The sequence below is a fragment of the Sylvia atricapilla genome, chromosome 6 (assembly GCF_009819655.1).
Source record: "Sylvia atricapilla isolate bSylAtr1 chromosome 6, bSylAtr1.pri, whole genome shotgun sequence".
NCBI classification, from domain to species: Eukaryota; Metazoa; Chordata; class Aves; order Passeriformes; family Sylviidae; genus Sylvia; species Sylvia atricapilla.
The window spans coordinates 22,412,586-22,433,094 of record NC_089145.1 but is presented as its reverse complement, the minus strand read 5'-3'; the positions used below and the strand labels follow the sequence as shown (position 1 = coordinate 22,433,094).

Here is a 20,509-nt window from a genome sequence, read left to right as displayed (position 1 = left end):
GTCTTAATTCCTGGAGCTAGATTTTGGCCAGACAAAACCTACCAATGTTATGATTAATGGGCATGTACCCACATCACCAGGCTTCAGAGATGGTTTGTGGGAAAAGATCAGTTGAGAACAGCTGAATCATCAATCCTTATATTCACAAGAAGTTCTTCACCAGTAAAGGGATAAACTTCAAGGGCCAGGGAGATATGTGGGAGTATGTACGCTGGTTCCAGTGGCATGTAGATTTCATACACTGTGCCTTGTGCAGGTTTACTCATGGTGGACTGTTTCACTCAGTTTCCAGCTTCAACTGATGTTGGCAGAGATTGGGACAGTCTGATGGAGATTTCATATTTGAGGAAAGACCAAAGAACACCTGAGCTAAGAAAGTTATAGACACACACCTGGTCCCCAAGCATCTTCCATTCTCAGATAACCTACAGGCTTCTGATATTCAACACATGAACTGCAAAGGATGAAGTTATTTGACAAGGAACTGGGAAAATGGTCATAGAGCTTCTGTAGTGTTCAGCCGCCTTCCAAACAATTCGTCAAGGTGCCATATGGGCATTATGTAATTGCAAGATATATAGGGAAGAACGGTCTTGAATAGAAAAAAAAAATGACAAATTTCTGCATGAAGCTGCTCAGATCTAAACCAGGCTTAACTCAAAGAAACCTTGTGTCTAGGATGAAAAAGGGGTCACAATGATCCTTTCCTACCTTACTTGAGGCTGTGCCAGCATTGGAGGTTCTTAGCCATAAACATAATTTGTAACACAGCATCACTGCACAGCAAACACAACAGGTAGCCTAACCTCCCTCATCATCACAGCACTAATACACTCTCCAGTCAGAACTTTTACTTTCATTCACCGTGACCAGAAACATTAAACAAACACTACTTCCAGAGCTGTATGAAAAGATAAAATCAGGAGCACTCTTCAGAGCTTGGGAATTCTCATGACTCCTGCTGCAATCTCAGCTCACTGCACATACCTTTCCTTCTCTCTTACCAACTTTCACAGCCTCACTGTCTTGGCAAATAGCTTATTTTCCTTCTAGCACTGACAGCTGTTATTGTAGGAGACAGCACAGTATAAAGTTACTCATTAAGAGAGGTAAAGAACTGCCTCCCTTCAACTCCCATTGAACTCAGGGGAAAAATAAGTACAGTCCATCTTTTCTCCTTTGTGAGCAATGACACGGAACATCAGAAAATAGTGGCCTAAGTGCATGTTGTACAGATGTCTTCAAGGAGATTAATTCATGGCATGCAATTCCCATCCTTTGCAGTGCAGGGTATATCTTCCCAGCCAGCTACACCAATTTTACAACAATTTGCTCTAGTCAGAAGGATGAGGCAGGACCTTGGTACCAGCTGTCCTGGATTTCAATCTGAGCTAACCCAGTGATAGAGAAAGGGCAAAACTTTCTATCTTTTAATTCTGACCAGCTTTTCCCCCCAAATTCTTATGCACATAAGGACTGTCTTGAATAACATAAATCTGTTTTACAGCTTTTCCCTTCCCAACATGTCCAGGTTGCAACACTGCCTCAACAAAACCAAGAAGAGTTGCAGCAAAGAATCTGGAGGTATGGTAAGTGGAAGGACAGAAGGATAGATAAAGGGGCAGGACAGTGATATGGCACCACTGTAAAGGTGAAGCACAAGGGTCCTTTCTGAGATAAGGTGTGCTCCAGACCAGAGGTGACAGCAAAGAGCCAAGAGGACATCTTAATCTTGCATTAGGAAACCACTGAGATCTTCAGAGCACACTTCAGCAAAGCACTACCACCACTGTCTTCTTCAGGACCTACAACTTAAAATATCCATTTAAGTGCTCTGGAGAAAGTAGGCCAGATGCTTTCACCCATTGCAAAACCAACTCTTCTGCCTGGTGCTATTTTGTGCAAATCGATCTCTCATTCAGAGATTAAAAACAAAATTAGCAGCACTGAAAGACACATCAGAGGAGCTCTGATTGAGAAGAAACCCAGAGCTATGCTGATTGATTAGTCCCAGAATGCTTTTCCCCAAAGCAATAATGAAGTACGTGCCTGGGACGGCAGCCCTGAGCACTGCATGGAAATATTTGAACAGCTCGCCTGCACCCACAGACCTCCCTGCCTGAGGAGCGTATTTAAAACAGTTCTGCAAAGCACTGTAGCCAGGGTCTCTCCTGAAAATACAAATATTCCTTTCCTTTCCATTCTCCTCCCTTTTAAATCAAGCTCAAACCCCAAATCTGGGAGCACCTCTATTATGTGTGCAATGGTATCTGTCCAGCATTCCTCAGTAACAGAATCACTTGGCATGGGGAGGAGACTGCTGCTCATCCTAGGCAGGCATATTACAAGGGATACAGGGAAGAAAAACCATACCCTTTGGAGGTTTCAAACAGAGCCTAGTGCTGGTGCTGAAGGCAGTTATTTTAATCCTCAGCTGCAAGTCACTGGGACACAATAAAAGAGAATTAGGAAAGAAAACATTTAATGATAACAATGAGCATTCATGCCTTATTCCTTGACTTGCAGCTGAGAGTATTCAGTAATTCTGAGGTGGATGAGAAAACAGGAACAGGAAATCCTAGAGTAGTCTCTCTGCCATTAATAGTGACAAAAGGAACTCATCAGCAGAAGGAAGAGTAGCGTCCTAATCGTCATTTTCCTGCCAGACAAACCCCAAACTCTTTCAGAAATGGGGCACAAAAAGAAATTTTATATTAACAAAAAACAAACAAACAAACAAAAATCACTCTGCATTAGTATATCCAGAAAGAACATAGAAAGATGATCAAACGATTCTGTTGTTTGGATGACAAAAAGAAAAAAATAAAAAAAACAAACCAGATGGGAATAATTGCTTCAGTTTGAACTGGTAGAGATTTCTTCTAAAACAAAAAAATACAGAGGTATTTCTTCACATTAATAATTCCCCAAAGTTTTGTTTAATCTAAGATGAAGTTTTATTTTTTTACATTTTCTAACTTAAAAAACACCAACTGCCCCGAACAAAATCCAAACAAAACCTCTTTTTATAAAATGTTTGGATCTAATTTTAATAGGAAAACATATGTTTCATTTTCAGATGTTAAAAAGATTAGCTTTGGCGTTTCTGCACAAAAATATATTGCATTAAAAAATCTGGAAGTAAACATTTTAATGTTTACAAAAATATATATATACATACATACCCCTACTGTAGATAGAAACTATTTGCTTAACTTGGTTTTATGAAGATGTACGGTCTCTGTAAAGATTCTTTGATATAAAAGTTGGTGTAATTCTTGTCTTTCATAAAAATTGTCTATGACAGAGATGTGATCCACAGACTTGATATGCACAGCTGATTTTCTATTCACAGGAAAAGAACCATCAGGACACTAGACTTTTCATCAATTGTCATTATTACTGATCAATAGAAGAAACACATAACAAAAGACCAAGATCCCAAGCAGCTCAGGCAGTAGCTTGAGATCAGCTTTGTACACTTAACACTTGTACACTCAAGACTATTGAGCATCCCTGGGGATTCATATTGCTAGTCCTAAATATCTGGATTTACATTTAGCTGGTTTAGAATTTTCCAAATGAATTCTTTCTAACTACATCTTAGGGGGGAAAAACCAACCAAACAAACTCACCAAAACATAAACCATTTCATCACTGCTTTTTAGAAGTCGCCATCACTTATCCCCGTTTCCAGAGGTGACTTGTGGAATACACACAACTTTATCCACCGTGTGGTCACACTAAGTTTCCAGGAGAATCTGAGCTTTGCTGTACTGATCTTCAGGTATTTTAAACAATCATAAATTGTGTTCATGTGAGTAAGCTGTACTTACAGTCTCTGCTTTGAACACTGGCTTTTGGCAGAAGGACCCAGAATAGCAGAATGCCAACTCCTGGTTCCAATCAGCTCAGAGAGACTTTGGCCTTCAGTGCTGCTTCCAGATAACATACAGAACCGGGAGATGGAAAGGGAAATGGAAAAGCAAAGGTAGTCCTGGCAAATAATTACACTTTCCAGTAACGTGATCCACACATGAATCCAACTCACAGGCCAATAACTTGTGATAAACTTATAGCTCCATTCTGAGAGCTGAGCACTTTAGCATGGGGGGGAAAAGAACAAACTCTTTCCTTCTTGTTAACTGAATCCTTTTGGGAGAAGTAAGTTAAAGTTGAGGATATTATTTTTAGCTTTCTTGGAATGTACTCTTGGATGTACTTTGCAGCCAGAAATGTTATAAATGGTCCAGGTCAGTTTGAGGAGTCAGTGACAAATTCTGCCTTGCCAAACATGTCCTCTGTACTGCACTGGGTCCATCTTTCTCTTTCTAGGACCAGCAAGGGCTGCTCAGACAGCAGTAAGAATGTCCAAGCCTGATAACCCTCCTGCAGAACATGGGGAAACCAGTGGGTTGGATAGCCACAAACTCTAATATCCTGTCATTAAGTCACAGGGAAAAGTGCCAGAAGCATTTCAAGGTGGCAATTACACAAAGTCAGTTCACAGGTAAAGCTTCCTCCTACCCTCCTGGGATCAGGGCCTGGCTCCTGCCATTCTTGAAATACTTGAAAATACCAAGGCAGTGCTACAAGTCCATCTGAAAACTAGCACCTCATTAGTGATTGGGGCACTTAAAAATAAACCCTTCACAGATAATTAAAAAAAGGAATTTTAGGTTGATTAAACATATTTCTTTGAAATATATTTATATTTGCACATGCTGCTGGGGGTGTTGGTCCACTCATACATGTGATGTACTCCAAGTTTTCGAGAAAGGAACAGCTGCAGACATTTTCAGCTCAAGACCTCCATGTGCTGGACACACTGAAAGCCAAAATACAAGTAGAGCACTGCCATTATAACCGCTTCCATCTCATCCAGCCACAAAATGCCTGCATGTCGTCCCTACCTCGACTCTTCTGACACTTGCTTCTGAGGGGAACAGCCCTGAATGTCCAGCACAAGCATGTCCAAGGCTGCTCCTACTTTCTTATCTGCCAACAACTGTCAACAAATGTAATGTCTGCCAAGGATGCGACTCCCATCCATTAGAAGGTAATCGGAGCATGAGTCATCTTACAGAGGACAAGCCAGACATTAAATTATCATCACCATTATCTTTACTGTGCACAAGCCTGGCCATCAGCTGACCTGGGTGTAGGCTCCTCTCTCAAAAAGACTCTCAAAATTTTGCACTAATTAGACGCATCAACGCAAGCAAGAAAGAAACCTCAGATGCAAAACGTGTCAGGGCACTCAATATTAATAATAACCTTTTTCACGCTCTGCAAGTTTAAAATCCAACTACTTTTCAATTTATTTTCTTTATAATGTAAGATGCATAGAAATTTTTTGATATGCAGTTTCACAAGCAAGGAATGAGAATTTGTAGATTACTTCCTTTGGTTTTACTTCCCTTCCCCGTTCCTGTTTTGTCACAGAAAGGAGGAACAACAGGTAAAAATATGAAGATAAACCCTCTTGAATTAAAACTTTTTCATCATGAAACTTCTCTGAAAAGCAATGCAAAGTGCCACAAAGCTAGTTTCTACACAAAATAAAATACGTTTCCTATAAGATAAAGCTTATCAGTGGTTTTAGCATCTTTATATAGATGAGGAAAGAAGGCAGAGAGGAACCAAGCTATTTCCCTGTGTCAGTATGCAGTCTAGGCACAGAGCTAATGAATGCAAAATTCCCCAAACCCACTTCACTTCTTAGAGGGTAATACTATCCTTATTACTGATTTTAATAGTTATCACCTTTCACTGATTCCAGCTCTTACTCATAAGCCCAAGAATAAAAGCTTCAAATACATGCACATATACCCCACTTATGTATCTGTTTCCTCAGAAATCTCTACAGCGAGAGAATAGTTCTAGCAGCTTTTAAACTAAGTCCCCAGCTTCACTCAATAGTTTTCAAAATACACAAATCAAAAACGAAGGTACTTTTGCAGGTCTCAAAATAAGCAATGCAAAGCCTTCACTGCCATTCTCAGCGACACCCTATCTCAGCCACTCCACTCAGGACGTGGCACAGCGATGAAAGGCAGCTCTGCTTTCCTGTCCTGTCACATTGGGTAAACCTCATTGTCGCTTGACAAAGCACTTTAGCCATGATAGAGTTAGTCAAAAAAGCTTTAAATTACTCAGTAGCATTAGATCTAAGTGACAGGAACTGTTAGAAATATATTTCTAATGACAGTTTCTTTCCTCCTCCATCATGATTGTTTCCATGTTACACAAGCTCCCAGCTTCATAGGGAAACAGGCACAGCCTAAAGCACTCTGCACATGCACCACGGTTAGCATCAGAAGGATTAGCTTCAAGTCTCTGGGGCAATACCTCTGAGCAAGTCAATCCACTGCTGGCAGAATCAGCTCTAACAACATTTGGGTCCTCTAGAGCCATCAGAGACAGAATCGGCAAACACGTGCCACATTGTCAGCAGCCACTTACAGCCTGATGAGCACCTCCTGCAGCAGAAGAGCAGAAACCTCCCGCTGGCCCGGCTGAGATGCCAAGCTCTGCTCCTCAGAGAAGGCGCTCGGGATGCATGGCTGACCTGGCACTCACCCTTGGTGCTCCTCTCTCCCTAGTTAGCGCTTGCACAACGCAGCTCCTGGGACAGTTATAATGTGAGCAGGCTGCAACCAAAACATGTGGCCTGGGAGTTTGCAGGGAGCTTGGAACAGTGGCTGCCAGGCCAGGAGCATGCCATTTGTCTGTGCAGTGCTAGCTCAGATGTCCCATGCCAGCCATGTACATGTCAAATGTCATTTGCTGCTTCGCTGGTAATTTGAGAACAGAGAACATGGGGCATCGCATCGTCCCATACCACTCACTGTGATATCTCCTCTTGATGCCACAGTGGGCAGCATTTAGGAGGCACCAAATTACCTTTCATGGAGAAAAAGCTATGTGAGAGCATTCCCCTGCTATACTGGTGCCAGCTCAAGCCCAGAGTAAAGTAAAGCCCAGAAGGCTTCCCCAGTTTTATCTCTAGTATAATTACAATTTATCATACAGTAAAGATTCTCTTGGAGACTAATTTTGTAGACACTTGAGAGTAGCAAAGCTTCTCCAAACAATTTAATTCACAGTCAAAAGAAAAATTAAAGAAAATTAGAACTTTCTTAGTACAATATCAGATTCTTTTGGTCAATGCAGGCTCCATTTACAGATCTATTTAAAAAACACCAAACCTTTAAAAAGTCCTTACTCCATTCTCAGAAAATTGCAACTTCTTTAAAATTTGTCAAACTGTTCAACATTTTAATAAGGAAAAAATGTGTATATTGTCAATGCACACGCAGATAATCATAATAATAATATTGAACTATTAATATTCTGCCCAAAAATGTCTTTATAGAAAGTACTTTCCCTTTTTCCACTCCTGTAATCACACCTCAGCATAACACAGATTGAATATTGTGACATGATTGTGGTAAATGGACCTCAAAATTTGTTGCTTCTTTTTTCTAAGAAGGAATTGGGTACTCTAATTTTTAACAAGTTTGAAAAATTATCGGTCGTTGAACAGAGGAGCATCACAAGGAAACAAAAGTGATGGCAACCATAAAAAGCACAACTAAAAATTGCATCCCAATTGAAGAGGCTACAAGAGGATACAAAAGAGTGCCCAAATCATATGCTCACATGCACAACACACACTCATTCCTCTCCAAGAATTATCTTTTTCCCAGCTTCCAAACCTATGTTTTTCCCTCTCCAGGCTCTCCCTCTGCTTTCTGGAGTCAGAGGATTCAGCCTTTTTTGGGCTCATTTTGCTCCAGCTGTTCCCTTGGAGAAGTCGCTAAGTGGATGTGTTTGAAGTTCAGATTTATTTCAAAAGAGCAGCAGTTTCTGTTCGTCAACAAGTGACAGTTGCACCAGGAAAAGATCTCAAACTTCAAGAGTTCTTTTCCTGAGCTGTTGCATGTTTAGACTGATGCCTGCTACTCACAGGACTTCAGCCCCTGAAATACTGCTGCTCGCAGTCTCTCTTCCTGCAGGTTTAAACATTTCATCTGCCTGCTGAGATAATTGGGCAGTGGTCATCCCCACCAGTGGGTTTGGTCATTCCACAGAGCAGAGGAAGCTGCTAGCCAAACTGGTTCATGCCACGCCCTCAGCACTTCAGCTGCAAAATATATGCATAAAAGGTAGATTGTGAATGAAAAGGGACATAGAGGGGTGGTCTCTGCCTCTGTCCCATCTGAGCATCCTTTTAAGCAAGAAAAAAAAGGTGAGAAAATAAAAATCATTATTACTCCTTATTACTGAGTTCAAGATGCAGGAAAATGCGACATCCTCTCCTCCTGTCATAGTAGCTGCACCTCATCATTTGCCATTTTGCTGCTTTGCCTCATCACCTGTACTGAGATAACAGAGACAAAAAAAGTCTTTTGCATAGCCCAAGATGCTATACCCTGTGTACCATGGGCTACCACTTTCCTTTTGCCTAAAGCGTGCACCAAAACAGAACAACTTTCAGCAAGGGGGAAAGAAAAAGCAACTGCAAGAAATCAGTTTTAAGGAAGAATGTAACATTATGCCATTTTCCTTATATGGCTGCTGGTATCCCATGTGGAGGCACAAACAATAGCCAGCTTGGCAGGGGGTGGAGTAAGAAGAAGACTTGGAGGAAAAAAATTATATATATATATAATCCCTGCTGGCCCTCACCCTCCATTTCCTCTTGGATTTCTTTGTGACTGCACTGAAAGGGGTCAATAGCTCCCAGCTTGAGAAATGCAGCTTTTGAAAGGACTATCACCAGCTGTATCTGTATTTAAAGCGTGCCTTTTACTTCACGGCCCCCCAGCTAATGCAAAGCTTTTAAAAAAATGAGCAGCAAGATAAACTTTCAGGGTAAAGAAAAAGTGAAGGGGAGAGGAGAAACAGTGCCTATCTGCCTTGGGCTTACTGACACTTTCACTGGAATAAAGCTTGACTGGCAAAGCCAGGACAGGGAACATAAGCTGCAGATGATCCAGAGTGCTATGGATCATTACCCCTGGCTTTAGTCTCCACATTTAAAATACATTATGAAACCACATGAAGCAGCCAAGCACCAAACTGGAAAAGAGTTTCAAATTATTAAAAACAATGGGAAAATTAGCACAGGACTCACTGAGCATATCAAATCTTCAGTGTTTAAGAATTTTGTATCTGACAAACACAGGCAACTAGCCAAATTTTAACAAGCTTAATTAACTTATCTTGATAATGAAAGACTGGACCAGTGGCTAAGATTATGTTTAGGCTTTCTGTTTGAAGAAATACTCCAGAAAAGCTATGGCATTTTAGAGCCAGGATTTAATGAGAGGGAGGAGGAACAGGATTGTAACCTCCTCCTTTGGTGCCAGAGGACAGAGCCTATGTGGAAGACTGGCACATGCCCTGTTTTTCAGGACCTCCAGGCTCCATTTCACATTGAAGTGTCATTCAAACATCCAATGGCAATTATATTGCAGTTGCTTTCTGTATTATGTTGTTTTTTTTAATTCACTTTGGAAGTGGATGAATCCATATGTCCATGCAAGGAATTTGTACAGCTCAGCTGTTGCTGTACTCTCCAGGTGTAACCTGGCCATCTGCATTCCAGCATTCATCTGCTTTAGAAACTAATTCTCCCTAATAAAACTTTTCCAAATTTGAGAAAAAAACCCAGATGAAATGTCACAGAAAGATGTTCTACTTCGTATTTACTAAATAAACCTGCTATGATTTTCCAGCTCAAATTTATTTGATTTTATCTGATTATTTAACTGGAGTCTTTCAGTAAGCATCAGACCATTCATCTAAGACAAGCCTGAAATTCACAAATAGAAAGGTGCAGTGGTACCTTCAAGCAGCACCACACACAGCAAAAAGGTATTTCATCCTAACAAATTGTCTGGGAGAAAAGCCAAAGAGACCAGGGAATGCTCCAGAAGCACAGAAGTAAATTGCCTCTTCGAGTCTCTAGCACAGGCAGCATACAACTTTGCATTTCACTTTAGTTCCCAATCATACTATCTTTCTCACAGGCATTCAAATACATTAGTCTGTGCCTTATCAGATCCTGAATTAGCATTGTAGAAAAGCTCCTAAGTCTGAGAAATGTAGTTCAGAGACGTTTATGGGGCTGTAATGAGTACTGACAGATAAGCCACACTCAGGCAAACACACTTGCAACTGATGTCTGGTTTAACACAATACAGCCCTAAGCCTTCATAATACAGCATAGGAAACAGAATCCTCCCATCACCTACTACTAATTGCATCTGCAGCGGTCAGGGGTTGAAAGAGAAGTAAGCAGATTAATTCTATTAGTCTGTGCAATAGTATCCCAAGGGGACAAGGGAAAATCCCATCATTTAAATCAGGACTGGTAGACGCTGCTGGGAACGATGTTACATACTAGTAGGGGATTAAGAGTTTGGACTAAAGGGCCTCATTTTTTTCTAGATCTGGTTTCCATGAGTCATAGCAATTGGAACTGCAAAGCCTTTGTGTTTGTTTTTTTTTCACTTACGGATGACCTGAAACATCTTTCCGAGTTGAAAACAACATTATTAAATTAATTTCATACTAAACCCCTTCTCCATAACATGCATGCCTTTATTCCTCTTTTTTAAATAGTTTTCATTTAAATTAAGGTATTTCCAACACAAAATTATTTTACAACACAAGATCTCAGGATTGTCTCATTAATACCTTGTATACAACATTTTTTTTTCAAGCATACTCTGCCCATGCTTTTAACCTATATTTATCTCAACCGTATGGGCAGTCTTGATCCTCTGAAAGTACATTTTTGCTGAGAAATGCTCCCCATGCTGTAAATACATTGTAAGGTTACATCCCTACAGACATGGCAGGCAGTGGTGTCAAGGTCCCTCTCGAGCCAAATTAATGGAAAAAGTAATATGCTCAATCCAGTGCAGGTGAGCTGGAGCATCAGAAGTACTGTCTGCTTTACCTGTGTGCTGCTTTGAGGGGACAGACTTTCAGGAAAATACTTGTTCTCCTCAAGAAGTCAGGCTGTACTGAGTATGCATTGGTCAGGATCCTTGCTTCAGGTCTCTAGCACTGTGATTGAAACCTGTCAGAAACAGCAAGAAAAATACATAAGACACATACTGGACCTGAGCAAAAGACTGCCACCTTGTTTTACTTCCTCCTGCTTGGGTAAAGACCAACTCTTTCTTGTACACCTGAAGGAAATGAGGGGAAGCATCTCTCAGTGACCCTGAAGACCCTGTCAAGGTCAAGACTAAAGGCAAAATCTTCTTCTTTAGCTTCCAGTTCATTAGGTGGACCAGAAAAGGGCTTTGACCAAAAGGTAGGAGGACAGGACTATTTCCAGAAGAATAAGAAAGAAGGAACAGAATTGCTCTGCATCTTTCCCTCTTACTCCTTTGCACAGCAGAGGAGAGTCATGCCCAGGAAGAGATGCTGTTAGTCCCCAGAAGGCAAGTTCCAGAACACAGGATGGAGTAGTGTGTGATAAAACATAGGTAGTTAAGTGTTTAACACACACACCCTTTCTGTATTGTAGGCAGCAAGCATGCACACATCTGTTCACCTACTGGACAGATGTTAAAGTACCACTTACTCTGAATGGAGGGAGCCAGAAACGATTGAGGATGTAAAAGACAAGGTGATGGAGCTGAGAGGCAGGTAAGGGCGAGAGGAGGACACTAACTGGTGTTCAAGGGGTGAAAACAATAACGCAAATGAAAGAATCTTGCCTAAATCAGAGCCTGCAGAAAGGCATGAAAAGCCAGTGGGAGAGGAGAAGGGATCATGCCAGGTTATGTCTGTTTTCTCCTTGCAGAAATCAGCCAGACACGGGGCACAGAGGTGGAGCCATCACTTTAACTGAGCAATCGTTCCATAACAGCTCCTCTCTGGAGAGCAGCAGCGAGTCTGGATCTCATTCTCCCTGACAGCTCCAGTTCAGATATGAAGGTGGCGCCATGTAAATCCATTTCGTGATACTAATTCTGTCCTCTCTGGTCTACCTTGTTGTTTTGCTTTCTTTTGAAGCTCAAATCCTCTGCCCTGCCCAGCCACTTCAGATCTCAGGGCCAATACCAACTGCCCAAATGAAACATCAGATAGCACCTCTGACCCCTCTGCATCACACAATGCTTAGCACTTCCTTCAGGATAAAGATGAAAAGCTGGAAGAGAAGGTCTTGTCGCAGCAACTCCACCCTGCAGCACCGTAAGACACTGAGACAGGGCTGCAGCAGGACATGTCAAGCTCCCCTTCTCTGTCATGCTGTCTGAAGATGACAGCCATACTGAGCTGAACTGCCATTTGTCAATCCAGGGATTACAAAGCCACCTACAAGCCAGCTGGAAAGTGCTAATGTCACACCAGACCACATGAAAGGAAATTCCTCCCACGCACAGGGTATCAGCCCTCTGTCAGCAGCTCCCTGCTCCCCAGTGCAGAGGTGTTATTTCACACTTCCCCATGATGAGAGAGAGGGATTAGTGGAACACAGGAGCATTGGTGAGGAGTGCTCTGCACCCTGGACAGTCATCTGACATGCAATACAGGGGCAGCACAGTCTAGTGAGCAGAGCAAGGGCCCACCAAATTGTACTTAGGCTGGTGTTCTCCCTGGCCGTGTCTCCGTTGAACTCTTTCAGCACTTTCAGCTGTGGTTCATCCTCCCAGGGCTGTTTGCTTACCAGACTCTGCTCTGTACAACCTGGCATTTCAAATACACACATACCAGCCACATCCTGGCTTTTTTGAAGGGGTAGGGCAAATATTTGAGAGGTGCAAGTGCTTGCATGTAGAAAATGAACATCCATACACTTCTGCACAGGACAAAGTGCCTGCTGCCTAACAAAAATATATCCTATTGAACACAGTCCTAGTCCCTTCAGACATAAGGTATTGGATATTAATTCCCAGCCTTTGAAGACAGTGAGGGGAAAAACAGTTTATTCAAGTTTGTAAAGTAAACTGAAACCACAACACGGAAAGTGTCACAGGCAGACATAGAGACAATCATCAAAAATTTGATTCAATGGCATCTTTAGTAGCAATTTTCCCTTTCCATTATGGAAGAACAGTCCTGTCCATATAGGCAAACCCCATTCATCCCCTATTACTATTCCAGCTGATGCATCTCTGTGATCAGAAGCAGAGGGTTCTAACATACTTTGGGTCACTAATAATGTATTTTGTCTTCTGTGTGTGCTTGCTCAGATGAGGGATTTCAATCATCCCTATTCAAGGAGCATTAAGAAACACAAGATATATCAGGTTATATAAATCCTCCTCTCCAGTGGAGGATCATGCCTCTCCTCTCTCCCCTGTTTTGTTTATTTGTAATCCAATTGAAAGTGTCTCAGGCAGCAAGAATATTTTCCTTACTCTCAGCAGACTCCAGAAGAGTCTGATAGAGACCTGTCTTGTTGCATGCATAAAGTCTGTCTGGTTTGTTTTTTTAGAAAATGTGATTCCTTAGTATCTCAGCAGAGCAAAAGCAGTAGCATGTGAGAAATGTGAATAGAGTAAACAAAAAGCATACTTCTTCTCCAAGACTGATGCAGAGAGACAGAGATGGACAGCAGCACTAGAGGATCCAACACTCCTCTAGCCTGCAGGTGAATTTTCAATAGAGGAGTAGGCCCAATGGACTATGTGTCATCTGGGCTCAATACATTTTTAATATGAAAACAAAAATAAACAAAAGCTTAATGTGGAATTTCTCCCCATTGTTGCCTCAGTCTTACATTCTCTCTAATCAGTGCTGGCTGCTGTCAGAGACAAGACCCTGGATTAGACATGACCTGACCTGGACTAGCAGCTCACGGGTGCTGCTCCCACAGCACTGCACTGAGCCCCACACCCTTGGGGCTTTAGACTCTGCGGCTCCTGAGTTTGATTTAAGGGGCACAATTGACTCTACTGGAACTTAGTTTCTAAAAAACAATGTTTCTTTTAAATCCAACCCTCATCACAGCTTTCTGCCCACCTCAGTGTTTCTGTGCTTTGGGGCCCCAGTGGTGGTATATTTTGCAAATGACTTTTTTTCCCTCCTTATATATTTGTGCAACCACACACATGGGTTGTACAAAGCCACTTAATCAAGCATAAGCAACAAGAGTTTGCACTACATACTAACACAGACATGAGGAGGAACACAAAGCATTCCTGTTTAACATTTTATGCACCAGAAACAACACCAAAACAGATGTAAAGCAAGCCAATTCCTCATTACTTAAAACAACACAAATCTTTGTGCATTAAATACAAGTGAAAGGGAGCTGTGGAGTTGGCATTAGCTTGACAGATGTTGAGATGAGCTGCACCAGAACCCAGTATCTCAGGCTGAAACAGTGCATGTTAAAAAGGCTTCTGCTTATTGTTTGATATGTGTATTTATTTACATAGACAGCTTGCTGACATGCTGAAAGGTTGGGGAGGGTGGTGTAGGCTGGCATTTTAAACTCTCAGCAGGCATTCAACAAGTGGTTTGTTATCCTTTGGTCATGTCACAAGCTTCTATTTTATTGCTGAGTGGTGTAGCAAAAGAGGGGAGCAGGGAAGGAACCAGGATCCCCTCCACTGTGCAGACTTGACTCCCCTCCAGGAGCTTGCCCTTAGCACACAAGGCAGCATTTCCAAGCTCAGCCTTCACAAGCATGTTGCCTCTAGGGCTCACCCTCCAATTTCTGGGGCCTTTGATACAGACATGAGAAGAGTCTCTGAAAAGCCAGTCAAGCACAGCTCCTTGAGCATAAAAAGAGATCTTTTTTAACAAGAAAGAAAATTAATTAAGTGGATAAAATCCCACAGGTTGGAACAGCAGCTGAGGAATTATCTTTCTATCAGGTTGGTAATGAGGACTAAAAAACCTCACACAAACATTAACAGCTTCATATAGGCTCATTGGCATTTCAGATCAGATGTGAGATTTGGGATTCCCAGGAGCACCAGAGGCAACTCCAGTTACAGACCAGACTATGGGCAAAATGCATTTTGCCCTGCTGAAAACAGTCCTGTCACAATGTCTGAAAATTAAAAGTACATATCTATGTACGCAATACATTTTTCCCACAGAAATTATGCCCAGTGAGAATGTAGGTCACAACATCTAACGCCTCAGGTTGATCTGACTCACCTCTGAAACCTGAATTTAGATATATAAGTGTGTGTGAGAGTTCTTCAACATGCTTTGGGGAATAGCCAGCACACATCTGGGTGAACATCAAATTACATGATCAGACACTGGCCAAATCCACCACCTCTACCCTATAGGATTCATAGAATCATAGAATATGCTGAGTTTGGCAGGGACCAATCAGGATCATGGAGTTCAACTCCTGGCCCCATGCAGGACATCTCACGAGTCAAATTATGTGCCTGAGAGTGTTGTCCAAATGTTTCTTGAACTCTGTCAGGTTTGTGCTGTGACCATTTCCCTGAGGAGCCTGTTCCAGTGCCCAACCACTCTTTCCTAATATCCAGCCTAAACTTCCCCTAACTCAGTTTCATGCTGTATCCTTGGGTCCTGCCCCTGGCCACAAGAGAAAAGAGATCAGTGCCTGCCCCTCCACTTCTCCTTGTGATGAATGAGGTTTCCCCTCAGTCTTTTCTCCAGGCTGAACAGACCAAGTCACCTCACTCCTCATATGGCTTCCCTTCACTGGCCTCCTTCGGACAATCTTTGCAATTACAATTCTTGCCTTTCTTATATTGCGGCACCCAAAACTGCACACAGCACTGCAGGTGAGGCGCTCCCCATGCCGAGCAGAGCAGGACAATCCCCTCCCTTGCCCAGCTGGTGATGCTGGGCCTTCCTGGCTGCCAGGGCACTGCTGACTCATAATCCACTTTCTGTCAACCACAACCTCCAGGGCTCATTCCTATGGCACTGCTCTCCAGCCTTTTGTTCCCCAGTCTGTCCACACATCCAGGGTTGCCCCATCCCAGGCACAGAATCTGGCACCTGCCCTTGTAAAACTTCATATGGTTGGTGAATGCCCAGCCCTTTGATTTGTCAAGGTCTCTCTGCAGGGCCTTTCTGCCTTCGAGGGATTTGACAGCTCCTCCCAATTTAATGTTGTTGATAGACTTACTTAGTATTCCTTCAAGTGCTGCGTTCAAGTTGTTAATGAAGATGTTGAGGAAAACTGGGCCAGGGATGGAGCCCTGAGGAGCCCCACCAGAGACCAAATGCCAGCCTGATGTCACCCTACTCCCTTTAAGTCTGTGAGAGCCAGTTTCTCACCCATTATAGGATGTGTTTATCCAGCTGAGTGCTGGATGTTTTGTCCAGAGAGATGTTTTGTCTCTCTGTGAGAGACAGGTACCAAAAGCTTTGCTGAAGTCCAAAAAGATTACATCTACTGTCTTTACTAGATCAGCTGGGTTGGTTACTGTGTCTTAGAAGGAAACGAGGTTTGACAAACACCACTTTCCCTTCATGAAGCCATGTTAGCTGTGACCAGTGACTGTGTTGTCCTCCAGGAGTTTCCACACCAACACTGCTGGCTGCTTAACTGTTAACACTCACAATTACTATTTAATGCTAACAAAATAATACAGATTTTTTTTTTCCCATACCCTGAAATGGAAAAACTACCTGATCTGGGACCAATGACAAGAATGGCAATCACGTTCATGGTAACCACTGCGATAGAGGATCCTACCACAAAGAAGCCATGTGGCCTACTGAGCACCATGCTAAACTGTGACAAAGTTACATTTCAGAAATATTTCAACTTCCCTGGCAACTAAGGCAATGGAATTTGTCCCCTTCCCCCAAAAAGAGAAAGGAAAAAAAAAAATAGTGAACTACTAGTCATCTTTCCCCAACATGCCTTTGCACATATTCGTGCCCCTTTGTAACTGTTCATATCACAAGGGTCCCTAGAGGTCCTGCAGAACCAAGCTTCTTACTATGTGCAACATAAAAAAGCTCCCTGCCCAAAAAGCTAGCTGATTCAACAAATAAAAAGCAGGGGAAAAAAATAGTATTTCCCTTGTTACAGATGGGAGGCAGAATCCAGAGAAATATTGTCAGTAAAGATCAGGCAAGAAGCCAGTGAATGAACTGGGAAGAGAACATCTTCAGTCTCAAGTTTATTCCTCCAGTGTGAAGATTACTGTTTCTTCCTTTCTTGTTCTCCTGTTTTTCCCTGACATTTGTTCCTTTTACAGCTTGTAAAGTTCATCCTTAAAAGCAAAGTTGACAGGCTACTGATGGGAAGGATATTTAGGAATTCTGATGCAAATAGGCACAAGGAATACTTAGCTGGCACCCAAATATTGCCCCAAAGAGGCCAAATGTCCACCGTTTAAATGAACAAGTGCTGGCAGGGGCTGTTTTGTGAAGTTTTTTAATATACCTGTTCATGGGGCCTTCAACTCTAACTTAGAACCACTCTCGTGCAGGTACGTACAAGGTAGATGTTTCATATATTACACATGTGTTATCAGTCAATACATGACAACCCTACCAGATGAAAAAATTATTTGGAAATTGCATGGAAATGAAAGATATCTCTTTCAAATGTTTCACTAATTAGCCAGACTTACCAAAGGCTAAGGATAATGGAGTGTTTCCTCCATTATCTGCCTCTATGTCTGCCTTTCATTAATTCAAATGCCCTCTGTGCCCTAAACCTATTGCAAGAAGAAACCAATTGCACTTCTGAGCAACAGGATTAAATTACCTGCCCCAAGGAAGCAGGTTGCCTAACAGAAGCATTTGCAATATTAATAGCTACTTCAAATAATTTTAAATCATCATTTAACAACCATCATTACTTCCTCAGTTTTTCTTGAGTTTGAAATATCTGTAGTGCATAAACAACAGTCAATGAGACTGTTTTTCAAGTTATTTTTTTCTTGTTTGACTCAGAAATGATGCTTTCTGTCAGCCTGAATTGTTAATTTAAGTTTGCTATTGCTGCTCTCTCCTCTTTCCTTGAATAAAGGGCTGGCTGATCCCTGGGATAATGCAGCACAGCACTTGGGTTTTCACACTCAAGCTGTCACTCTATTAGCTCTGACAATCTGGCAGTTTTCTATTCTACTTTTTAAAGGCTCTTATCTATCTCTTGTAGCTTTTTCCTCAGATTCACCTGAGAAGGCACATTGACAATTTTGGACAGGATGTTCCTAGAATTACAGGAGCATCTAAGGGGACAAAAAAGCCAGACATTCAAGGCAGCACACTCTGTATGTGCAGCAGGGGTGTATGTCTATTACAGCAATTCAAACATCTGCTGGTAATGAGGTTAGTTTGGAAAGGCTTTGATTCCTGCCTAGGGAATTTAGTGTCATTTGCTTGCTCTATGAGAATGCCACGGGCTTCCTCATGCAGTGTTAGATCCAAATATACTTTCATATATTACAGGGTTTTATGTATAATGCATGTGTGTGTGATTCAGGTCCTTCAAAAGATGATTTCCCAGTGAAAAAGCTAATACAGAATGGAGCACTTCGCAGAGTTGTATAGCTCTTCAACTTTCCTTTGGAATGTGTCATTAGTTCTGCATAACTGATATCTCTGTTTTATCTTCTCCAGATCCCCTTTCTTTAAACAAACTCCAGATTCCCCCACCCCCTCAAAAAGTCTCCTAAGTCCTGATTGTTTTTCTTGAAACACACAATAATTTTAAACGGCTTAGCAGGAGTATTTCAAGAGGAAAAAGCACACAAAACCCAATAATCAAGTGATAAAGGCCAAAGAGAAAGCCACCGTGAGTTATGGAAAAGGACATGCAATGTTGTTCCATTATCCTCTTGAAATGAAGAGTTAAATCTTGCAAAATTCCAATCCAGTCCGTGCTACTCCACCTAAATCCTCCTGACCACAGCAACAAAGCCATTATATAGCACACGTCTTGGCATTCTCATCATGCTCTGAACATGTAGCACATGGTTCAAAGGTTTTGGTCCTTCGAAGTAATAAAACTTGTGATGAGCACATGAAATCAAATTTCTAGATGTGAAGAGAAAAGAAAGTTGATTTTCCAAGTTACATGGAGGAAACCACCCTCTCGCCTCAAATCCTTCTCTATAACCTCCCCTGAGTGGGTCAGGTCACCTTGCCCACAAGTTACATCATTTCTGCATCACCTCAGTGTCCAACTCCGTGCTGTTCTTAACTGCTTCTTCCTAGAGTTGGAGGTAGCTCTGGCTGTGCACGGGTACAAATAAGCCACAAGGAAGTTTGGATTTTTGCAAATTACTGAACTTAACCTCTAACTAAAGGCTACCATGGAAAAGTACAGTGCAAATACACCACCTAAGTCAAATTAGAGCAACTTTAAAAATTATGATTAAGTAAACTTCCTTGGAACATGCAAGGCAGCAAAGTCACACACCACAAATGGTAGTACAGTTTAACTGGCTTGGATGAAAATCACGCTGTCATTGTGCAATAGAGCTGTCCATGGCAGAAAACTGAGTAAAGTCAGAGCTGAGCCCTACAGAAATAGGTACTAAATTTTAAAGTATCAAGAATCAGATGCCAAAAAGTAAATACTATTAACAATTTAAATCTTAAAAGCCTCAAAAGGGTTTGCTCTCTCTGCACAAGAGAAAGGCAGCTATTAATGACAGAAAGCCCGTAACTGGAAGGAACTAAGAACATACAGAATCTGCCAAACAAAGAGCAGCACAAGATAAAGAACTCTAAGTTAACACCAGGCAAAGACATCCACCCATCCTATTCTTCTCCCAGAAAATAAAAACAAAAAATTGTCGTAAGAGCTGTGTTTTTCTTTTCCCCTTCTACTCTCTGTATGTTAAAAAAAAACCCAAACCAAAACCCCAAACAAACACAAAAAACTTTCTGATCACCAGTCTTTCAGGAAAGAACAATTTTTTTTGTTCTTTTGACAGAATTTTTTCCTGGAATTCTGTGTTAAAAATGGTCAAAACTTCAAAACTTTTCAATGGTCCAAAAGAAACATGGCTATCAGTAAAAGTATTAGCAACTCCAGCACATGTTAGAAACATAGGAATGAGGTAATTGTTTTTTTAGCTAAGGGTCAATATAGCTGGGTTTTTTTATAGCATTTTGTATTGTGTGGCATTCAGCAGAATTACAGCACATCAGAATGGACTAACTAGGGAGAAGGCAGGTATCAATTTCTTGATGGTACTTTCTGGTTATGGTGCTTTTAAAGACTCACACCAGCTTTCATTACTAGGACATCTTCCCTTTTGGCAAATGCTTTTGACCATGGCAAATGCATCTTTCCCCCCAACCCATCCCACTGTTTTTCTCTTCTGTCCTCTCATTCAGCTGTTTTAAGAGTCAGTAATCAAAAACAGTGTAGCATAATGGAAGTTGCAACTATGGAGCTGCTCATGCAGCTTAGATCAAGGACAATTGTTATTATACGGCACAATACTCTGGAGATTCTGCAACAACTCTGGATGAATCCCAAAGGATCTCACAGAACTGGAGAAACGGAATGTCACCCCTCTGAAAGCTGCAGTAATCAAGCTCTTTGGCTCACTGT

The 20,509-nt window shown here is 41.7% G+C and overlaps 1 protein-coding gene across 1 annotated transcript in view; it reads right to left on the bottom strand.

Moving 5' to 3' along the window:
* The window catches only part of TSPAN18 (tetraspanin 18), a 56,350-nt gene extending 45,252 nt beyond the window's left edge, over positions 1 to 11,098 (bottom strand). The window contains exon 1 of the mRNA XM_066321064.1: positions 10,976 to 11,098. The gene's annotated coding sequence lies outside the window, so the exon portion shown is untranslated. The remainder of the gene's footprint in view (positions 1 to 10,975) is intronic.
* Positions 11,099 to 20,509: the final 9,411 nt, after the last annotated feature.